The sequence below is a fragment of the Erinaceus europaeus genome, chromosome 1 (assembly GCF_950295315.1).
Source record: "Erinaceus europaeus chromosome 1, mEriEur2.1, whole genome shotgun sequence".
NCBI classification, from domain to species: Eukaryota; Metazoa; Chordata; class Mammalia; order Eulipotyphla; family Erinaceidae; genus Erinaceus; species Erinaceus europaeus.
Window position 1 is genome coordinate 22,034,775 of NC_080162.1, and position 9,155 is coordinate 22,043,929.

A 9,155-nucleotide genomic window follows, 5' to 3' on the forward strand; every position below is an offset into this window, starting at 1 on the left:
CCTGGGAAACAAACAAAGAGACCACCAGGGGAAAGCTCTCTTCCCATCCCCAGAGATTCCCACAGCCCAGCCAGCTACCTCTCCTCCTGCGCCCCACCTCCCTGCTTCTCTTTGTTGAAGTCTAACTAGAGTCTGCACCATCTGAGCCCAGGACTGGGAGAAGCCGCTGTGCATGTGTGCATGGGCACACGCGTAATGTGTTCTCCTGTGGCGTGTGTTTGTAGAAGACAAGAAGAGCCAGAAGTAGGAGCAGCACTGCTGGCTGCGCAGAGATGGCCCATCGGCATCGGGGAGGCTGTGCTTTACTGTACTGGGTTCCAGTTCAGACCCTGACACAGTGTGGGAGGGAGTGCCACAGCTCCAAGGAAGCACGGGTGTTGTGGTGTCTATCCCCTCTCTGTCTGAGTCAGGCTGGAAGCAGTGAAATCTCACACATGCTAGGCCCAAGTGACACCATTGACAACAACAACAACTTATTAAAATTCTGGTTCCTAAAATGCATACTTTAAATATTTCCTGTTTGGGAAAATTATCTCCCTGTTTGGGGACAGGGAGATAATTCACCTAGTAGAGCACATACTTTTTGTTGTTATTATTGTTGTCATTGCTGTCATTGTTGTTGGATAGGACAGAGAGAAATGGAGAGAGGAGGGGAAGTCAGAGGGGGGGGGGAGAAAGATAGACACCTGCAGACCTGCTTCAACTGCCTGTGAAGTGACCCCCTTGCAGGAGGGGAGCCGGGGGCTTGAACTGGGGTCCTTAACACTGGTCCTTGAGCTTTGCGCCATGTGCGCTTAACCCGCTGCGCTGTGCTACTGCCCCCCCCCCCTTGTAGTTTTCGTTTGTTTGTATTTTCCCAAGTTCTTTCTCTAGATTTACATATGAGTGAAACTGTCTGGTAGTTGTCTTTCATGTCTTCATTTCACTAAGCAGAGTCATCAATTAGTTCCTTCAACCAGACATCTGCTCAGCTCTGGCTTATGGTAATGATAGGAATTGAACCTGGGACCCCTGGAACCTGAGGCATGAAAATCTATTGCACCACCAATGGTTCTATCTCCCCAACTTTACAATAAAAACTTTTAAAACTGAAAAAGGAACACAACACAATAAAATAAAAAATTCTGGTTTCTCTTTAAATCATATAAATTTTGCCTCCAGGGTTATTGCTGGGGCTCAGTGCCTGCACTATGAATCCACTGCCCCTGGTGGCCACTTTTTCTATTTTATTGGATAGGACAGAGAGAAATTGAGAGAGGAGGGGGAGATAGAGAGAGGAAGAGACAGAAGCACCTGCAGGCCTGCTTCACCACTCGTGAAGCTTTCTCCTTGCAGGTGGAGATCATGGGCTTGAACCCAGGTCCTTGCGCACTGTAATGTGTGTACTTAACCTGGCCCCTTAAAAGTCTTTTCTTTTTCAACCAGAGGGGCGAATCTCTGGTTTCTGGTGAGACTGGGGTTTGAACCTGAAGTTCTGCTGCCTCAGGCATGAAGGCCTGACCTTGTGTCAGCAATCTAAAGGAATTGAGCCTAACTTACAGTTCTGTTTTCTTTCTTCCTTTCTTTCTTTTGGTGCAGGGGACTGAACCTGGAACTTTGGAGCCTTAGGCCTGAGAGTCGTTTTGCATAACCATTATACTCTACTCCCACCTCCCTTCACTTGCCTTTTAAAACCATAAACACTTTGGCCTGGGAGGCAGCACTGTGGTGGAGCTCTGGACTTACCGTCATGAAGCCCTGAGGCCCTGAGTTCAGTCCTTGGCAGTGTGTAAGGCAGGCAAATGCTTTGGTACCGCTCTCCCATCCCACCCCCATCTCATAAAATAAAAACATTAAAAAAAAAAAACCCATAAAAATCATTCAAAATTCATAAAAGTAAATTAGCATGAAAGAAACATGGGTAAACCTTAATGTTCTTTGTCAGTTCATAGCATTTATACTTCTGAAATAGAAGTAGAATAGACTAAAAGTGCCCTAAGATCTTGCAACTAGACAGGTGGCTCAACTGGTAGAGCACAGGACTTCCATGCTGGAGCTTCCTGGTTCTATCCCTGGCACTGCATATATCAGAATGGTGCTCTGGCCTATTTCTTTCTCTCTCCTCTCTCTCTCCTCTTTGCTTCATGTGAATGTCTCTCTCATATGTAATAAATAAAATGAGTGTTTTTATAAAAAAGACTTTTGGGACCAATATATTTTTTATATCTATTTATTTATTTTCCCTTTTGTTGCCCCTGTTTTTTTTTATTGTTGTTGTTGTTGTTATTGATATCGTCGTTGTTAGATCAGACAGAGAAATGGAGAGAGGAGGGGAAGACAGAGAGGGGTAGGGAGAGACACCTGCAGACCTGCTTCACTGCTTGTGAAGCGACCCCCCTGCAGGTGGGGAGCCGGGGGTTCCAATCAGGATCCTTACTCTGGTCCTTGTGCTTTGTGCCATGTGCGCTTAACCCGCCGCTGCACTACCACCCAACTCCCAGGACCATTGTATTTTTAAATGGTTTTATTTTTATTATTTAAAAAAGTATTATTTTTATTTATTTCACAGAGACATCCAGAAATCAAATGGGAAGGGGGTGGTAGAGGGAGAGAGACAGAGAGATACTTGCAACCCTGCTACACCACCTGCAAAACTTTCCTCCTTCAAGTGGGGAGCGGGGGCTGAAACCTCGGTCCTTGAGCATTGTAACAAGTGTGCTTAACCAGATGCACCACCACCCGGCCCCTTTATTTATTTATCTATTTATTTTGATGGGACAGAGAAAAATTGAGAGGGGAGGGGGAGACAGAGAAGGAGAAAGAAAGAGGCACTTGAAGCACTTCTTCACTGCTAATAAAACTCTCCCCCTGCAGGTGGGGGCCAGGGACTTGAACCTTGGTCCTTGTGCATGGTAACATGAGCCCGGAGCTCCACCACCCGGCACCCCCTTGCAGTTCACTTACAGTAGTGCTGGAACTTAGGCTTAGAGAGTCTGACTCCAAAGCCAGCACTTGAGGTGACTCAGGCAGAGTTGGGGTTCCTCACTTTCTAACCCCTCCCCCACCCAGTTCCTTATTAGCCACCAACCACAAGGCTGGCAGGAACCCAGGCCCATGCATCCCCCACTCCTATCAAAGGCCCAGACTTCAAAGGCAGCAGCGAGGAGATGCACATACCTAGCTGGGTATGCAGGGCGGTCCATCCGGGAGAGCTAAGCCCTTGCCAGAGGCCCAGTGGGGCAGGAAGTCTCTTCCCTGAGCAGGTAACTCAATGGGAACGGTTTGAATACATACTCTTCCTTCCCTCCAACTTCAAAGCCTCTTACTCTAAAGCTCCTAATATGACCTCCAGCTGCCAGGGAATTCGGGGAGAGGTGGATTTTGTGTCAGACGAGTGTTCGAGTGTTCGTTCCTCAGCTATTAGGTGTCAGCTGTTTCCAGTGTCATTTCAGGCAATGTGCTGAGTTTTTTGGATACATGTCCCACACAGCACAGTTCCAAGGAGCTCCTCATATGCTGTATTACGTAAGTATGAGTATTTCCATTCTACTAGTGGGAAAACAGGCTCGGATTGCTCAAATACCTGCCCTTGCCCAGGGTCAAGTCAGCACAAAAATGTCTGAACTGGAACAAGAGGCCAGGTCTGTTTTGATGCTCTCATTCTCTCTAAAATAATCTTTATTATAATTTAATAATGATTAGCAAGATTCTTAGACAACAGGTATACAATTCCATACAGTTCTCACCATCAGAGTTCTGTGTCCTATCCCCCTCCATTGGAAGCTTCCCCTTTTCTTTATCCCCCCTCTGGGGGTTTCGACCAAAATTCTTTGTAGGGTGCAGAAGGTGGGAGTTCTGGCTTCTGTAATTGCTTCTCTGCTGGACATGTATGTTGGCAGGTAGATCCTTAGCCCCAGCCTGTTCCTGTCTTTTCCTAGTTGGGTAGAGCTCTGGAGAGGTGCGGTTCTGGGACACATTGATGAGGTTGTCTGAAGGAAGTCAGGATAGCGTCATGGTAGCTAGCGTCCACAACTCGGTGGCTGAAAGGTGGTAAGATATAAAGCAAATTGTTCAGTAAACAGGCACCCAAAGGTTGAAATAGAGCAAATGAAACTGGAGGTCTTCATGTGGGAAGAAGCTAGGAAGTCTATTTCAGGTATGTTCCATGTGGCTTTTTTTTTTTTTTTTTTGCCTCCAGGGTTATCACTGGGGTTCAGAGCCAGGACTATGAATCCACGGCTCCTGGCAGCCATTTGTCTCTTCTTTTCTTCTTCTTTTTTTTAAATTAAAAAATTATTTGTTTATTTATTATTGGGTAGAGACAGAGAGAAATTGAGAGGGGAGGGGAGGTATAGAGGGAGAGAGGCAGATAGACATCTATAGCTCAACGTTACCACTAGTGAAGCTCCCCCCACACACGGGTGAAGACCAGGAGCTTGAACCCACGTCCTTGAGCATCGTAGTCTGTGTACTTAACCAGGTGCGCTACCATCTGGCCCTCCCCCCTTTTGTTCTTTCTACTTTATTTTTATTTCACAGGACAGAACGAAAAGAAAGGGAAGGGGAGATAGAGAGCAAGGTAGATAGACACCTGTGTGCTTAACTGGATGTACCACCTCCCAGTGCCCCTAACCCTCACTCTCCACCACTCTCCACCCCCTTTTTCAAGAGGGGACAGAGTTAAGACAAAGCCAGAGTGCCTGGTGTTCCCTTCACCTTGTGACAGGCACAGGACTTAGTAGAGGACTTCTCCACTTACCAAGATTGGACAGTGCAGTGCTGAGAAAACGTCACCGTGATTGAAGGTGATATAAATACTCTGGTGTGGAGGCTGGGCAGTGAGTGGGGCACACAGTTGAACGCATATGTTACTGCGTGCAAGCACCCAAGTTCAAGTCTCTAGTCCCCACCTGCAGGGGGAAGCTTCATTAGCGGTGAAGCAGGGCTGCAGGTGTCTCTCTCTCACTCCCTCTCTATCTCCTTCCCTTTCAGTTTCTCTGTCTCTAGAAAAAATAATAATCACACAGGCCGTGAAGCAGGTCTGCAGGTGTCTGTCTTTCTCTTCCCCTCTCTGTCTTCCCCTCCTCAGTCCATTTCTCTCTGTCCTATCCAACAAAGACAACAACAATAACTACAACAATAAAACAAGGGCAACAAAAGGGAATAAATAAAATAATAATAATCAGGGGTCGGGCGGTAGGGCAGCGGGTTAAGTGCATGTGGCATGAAGTGCAAGGACCTGCGCGCACGCATAAGGATCCCTTTTCAAGCCTGGGTGTGATTCTGGGCTTCCCAAGACTTCAGAGACTGCTCCTCACGAAGCTCCCTGTTCCAGCCGTGGAAAGAGCCAGAGTCCTTATGTGACTCCCCCCATATCAGGTGGTTTGTGCCTCAGTAATAAATAAATTTTTAAGTGGCATGAACAGAAGAAAGAGGCTCTGGAAAGCTCGGGGATGCCCCCCTCTCCCCACCAGCGCTCCTCACTGGGGTACTCTGCTTTTATCACCACTCACTTCAGGTCCCTTCTAGCTGCTGCATATCCTCCTTGCAGTCAGGGATCCACACTCCCCACCTGCGGGTCACTCTTCACCTTGAAGAGCACCCAGGGGTCACTCAGGTGTGGGGCACGGTGTGACCCAATCGGTTCTAGTGCTGTGTAGCTTTGCTGCTGCTGCTACCTTTGACACTGTTGAAATGTCTCCTTCCCCCTTGGTTTCCCTGTCACCAAGTTTTCTTTTCACTTCCCCAGCCATCCTGCTGCCTTTGCTTTGTCCCTTTAACCACCTCCCATTTCTAGACACCCCCCCTCTTCTTCCTGCCCCCAGGAGCTCCTCTTACCCTTCTGAGGGAGGCCTTAAGCCCCAGGCTCCCCTCTCCGCCCCAGCTCCTCTGTGTGTGGGGCCCCTCACCCACCTACCTCTGGGCCCTCCCGAGGGCATCTCCAGCTCCAGTGGCCCACAGCTGAGCTCTCAGAGCTCTCCTCTTGCCCTCAGCACTCAAGTCACTCAAGCTCCTACCCCTCCAGCCTCTTTGCTGGGAGCCCTTGTCCCTTCCTCCTCCCATCACCACAGCATCCCATCCAATACCAGCCCTCTGGTCTCTGCTTCTCTTTATTTATTTATCTGCATGCAGTGGATTTCACCACTCCAAAGGTCACAGCACTGGCAGGCTTGTGGTGCTGGGGCTCAGGACTGGGGCACATCCTACATGGTGAGCTATCTATCTTTTTATCTTTTATTTTTATTTGTTTATTTATTATTGGATAGAGACAGAGAGAAATTGAAGGGGATGGGGGAGATAGTGAAGGAGAAAGACAAAGAGACACCTGCAGCCCTATTTCACCACTTGTGAAGCTTTCTCCCTGCAGGTTGGGACCAGAGGCTTCGCGCACTTTAATGTGTGTGCTCAACCAGGTGTGCTGCTATCTTTCTTACCCTGTTTATGCCTTTTAAAAATACATACTTGGGAGACCGGCAGTAGCGCAGCAGGTTAAGTGCAAATGGCACGAAGTGTACAGACCAGTGTGTGGATCCTGGTTCAAGCCCTCGGCTCCCCACCTGCAGGGGAGTCGCTTCACAGGGGGTGAAGCAGGTCTGCAGATGTCTATCTTTCTCTCCACCTCTCTGTCTTCTCCTCCTCTCTCCATTTCTCTCAGTCTTATTCAACAACGACGACATCAACAACAATAATAACTGCAATAATTATAAAACAACAAGGGCAACAAAGGGAAAATAAATAATAATTTAAAAATAAGGGTAACAAAAACGGGGGAAAATGGCGTCCAGGAGCAGTGGATTCATAGTTTAGGCACCGAGCCCCAGAGAGATAACCCTGGAGGGGGAAAATGTGTGTGTGTGTGTGTGTGTGTGTGTGTGTGTGTGTGTGTGCGCGCGCGCGCAATGGCATACCCAGTTAAGTGCACGTAGTACTACACACAATGACCTGAGTTTGAGCCCCAGATCCCCACTTACAGTAGGGAAGCGTCAGAAGTGGTGAATTAAGTGTGTAGATGTGTCTGCCTCCTTCTCCCCTCTCAATTTCTTTCTGTTTATCGAATTAAAAATAAAAGGATCAACAAAATAGGCTCCTAAACTAATTATGGGCCCCAGATCACGTCAAATCGATGGGGTTTACAGCCAACAGTATTTATACCCCTTTCCCATATTAAGGAGCTACTCTCTTCCCTGATCCAGCTTTCTGGTCCTTTTTCCAGCCATGACATCATTTCCCCAGACAGTAACTTGGATCCACTAGTATATCAGATTTCAGGCTCAGGGGAAAAAAACAAAAACTAGTATAGCCACAGGCCCTTTGGAATATAACTAAAATATGCCTACTAGCTATCTACAAAATGGAGGACCCCCCTTCATCTGCACTATTCCAGCCCTTAGGTCCATGATTGGTCAACAATTTGTTTGGCTTTGTATGTTAACTCTCTTTCTAACCACCAGGTTCCAGATGCTAGCATGATACTAACCAGACTTCCCTGGACAGACGACCCTACCAATGTGTCCTGGAGCTCTGCTTCCCCAGAGCCCTATCCCACTAGGGAAAGAGAGAGATAGGCTGGGAGTATGGATCAATCTGCATGTTCAGCGGGGAAGCAGTTACAGAAGCCAGAACTTCCACCTTCTGCATCCTACAATGACCCTGGGTCCATACTCCCAGAGGGTTAAAGAATAGGAAAGTTATCAGGGGAGGGGATGGGATACAGAGTTTTGGTGGTGGGAATTCTGTGAAGCTGTATCTCGCTTATCCTATGGTTTTGTCAATGTTTCCTTTTTATAAATAAAAAAGAAGAAAAAAAAGGCCACCAGGAACAGTGGATTTGTAGTGCTGGCACCCAGCCTCAGCAATAACCCTGAAGTCAAAAAATAAATAAATAAATATTTAACAGTATTTATATACTTTTCCCATATTTGAGAGCTACTCTTTCCCCCAATTCAGCTTTCTAGTCTTATTTCCAAGTCTGACACCATCTCCCCAGTCAATACCTTTAGCCCACCTGTAGGTTAGCTGTTGGGCTCAGGCAAACATTAGTAAAGTCATGGGCCCCTTGGTATCTGCCTAAAATAGATTTCCTAGATTCTCCCAACATGAAGACCCAAAATCTCATCTGCTGTGTTCTTACCTTTAGGTTCCTGAATATTAAACAGTTTGTTCTGCTTTATCCATAATGCTTTTCAGCCACCAAGTTGCAGATGCTACCATGCCGCCAGCCTGACTTCCCCGGGGCGGATGACCCCACCAGTGTATCCTGGAGCCCCACCTCTCCAGAGCCCTAGCCAACTAGTGAAAGATAGAAACAGGCTGAGAGTGTGGATCAATCTGCCGATGTCCATGTCCAGTGGAGAAGCAATTACAGTAGCCAGACCTTCCACCTTCTGCACCCCATAATGATCCTGAGTCCATACTCCCAGAGGGATAAAGAATAGGGAAGCTTCCAGTGGAGTGGATGGGATATGGAACTCTAATTCTGAGAATGGTGTGGAATTGTACCCCTCTTATCCTATGATATTGTTGATCATTATCAAATAACTAAGTACATTAAAAAAGAAAATAATATACATGTATATATATTGATGAGACAAAGGAGAGGGAGGGAGTCAGAGGATCACTCTGGCACATGTGATGCAGGGGGTCTGACCAGGACCTCATGCCTGAGAGTTCAACACCTCACTACTCTGCCACCTCCCACGTGTTTATGCTTTTAAAAGCCTTCTCTAGGGAGTCTGGGCGGTAGCGCAGCGGGTTAAGCGCAAGGGCCAGCGAAAGGATCCCAGTTCGAGCCCCCAGCTCCCCACCTGCAGGGGAGTCGCTTCACAAGTGGTGAAGCAGGTCTGCAGGTGTCTATCTTTCTCTCCTCCTCTCTGTCTTCCCCTCCTGTCTCCATTTCTTTTTTTTTAAATATTTATTTTATTTATTTATTCCCTTTTGTTGCCCTTGTTGTTTTATTGTTGTAGTTATTATTGTTGTTGTCATTTTTGGATAGGACAGAGAGAAATGGAGAGAAGAGGGGAAGACAGAGAGGAGGAGAGAAAGATAGACACCTGCAGACCTGCTTCACCGCCTGTGAAGCAACTCCCCTGCAGGTGGGGAGCCGGGGTTCGAACCGGGATCCTTATGCCGGTCCTTGTGCTTTGCACCACCTGCGCTTAACCCACTGCGCTACAGCC

General features: G+C 47.4%; 1 protein-coding gene and 2 long non-coding RNA genes across 3 annotated transcripts in view; 1 reads left to right on the forward strand and 2 right to left on the reverse strand.

The window, feature by feature from the left end:
* Nucleotides 1–3,320, reverse strand: part of NODAL (nodal growth differentiation factor) — a 23,701-nt gene extending 20,381 nt beyond the window's left edge. Inside the window, exon 1 of the mRNA XM_060199381.1 lies at nucleotides 3,157–3,320. The gene's annotated coding sequence lies outside the window, so the exon portion shown is untranslated. The remainder of the gene's footprint in view (nucleotides 1–3,156) is intronic.
* On the forward strand, nucleotides 3,150–7,707 carry LOC132540866 (uncharacterized). Its single transcript, XR_009552000.1, has 3 exons — nucleotides 3,150–3,242; nucleotides 3,432–3,504; nucleotides 7,431–7,707. It is a non-coding gene; the product is annotated as an uncharacterized LOC132540866 (long non-coding RNA).
* Nucleotides 3,783–6,023, reverse strand: LOC132540863 (uncharacterized). Its single transcript, XR_009551993.1, has 2 exons — nucleotides 5,897–6,023; nucleotides 3,783–4,019 (listed from the first exon to the last, which is right to left on the reverse strand). It is a non-coding gene; the product is annotated as an uncharacterized LOC132540863 (long non-coding RNA).
* Nucleotides 7,708–9,155: the final 1,448 nt, after the last annotated feature.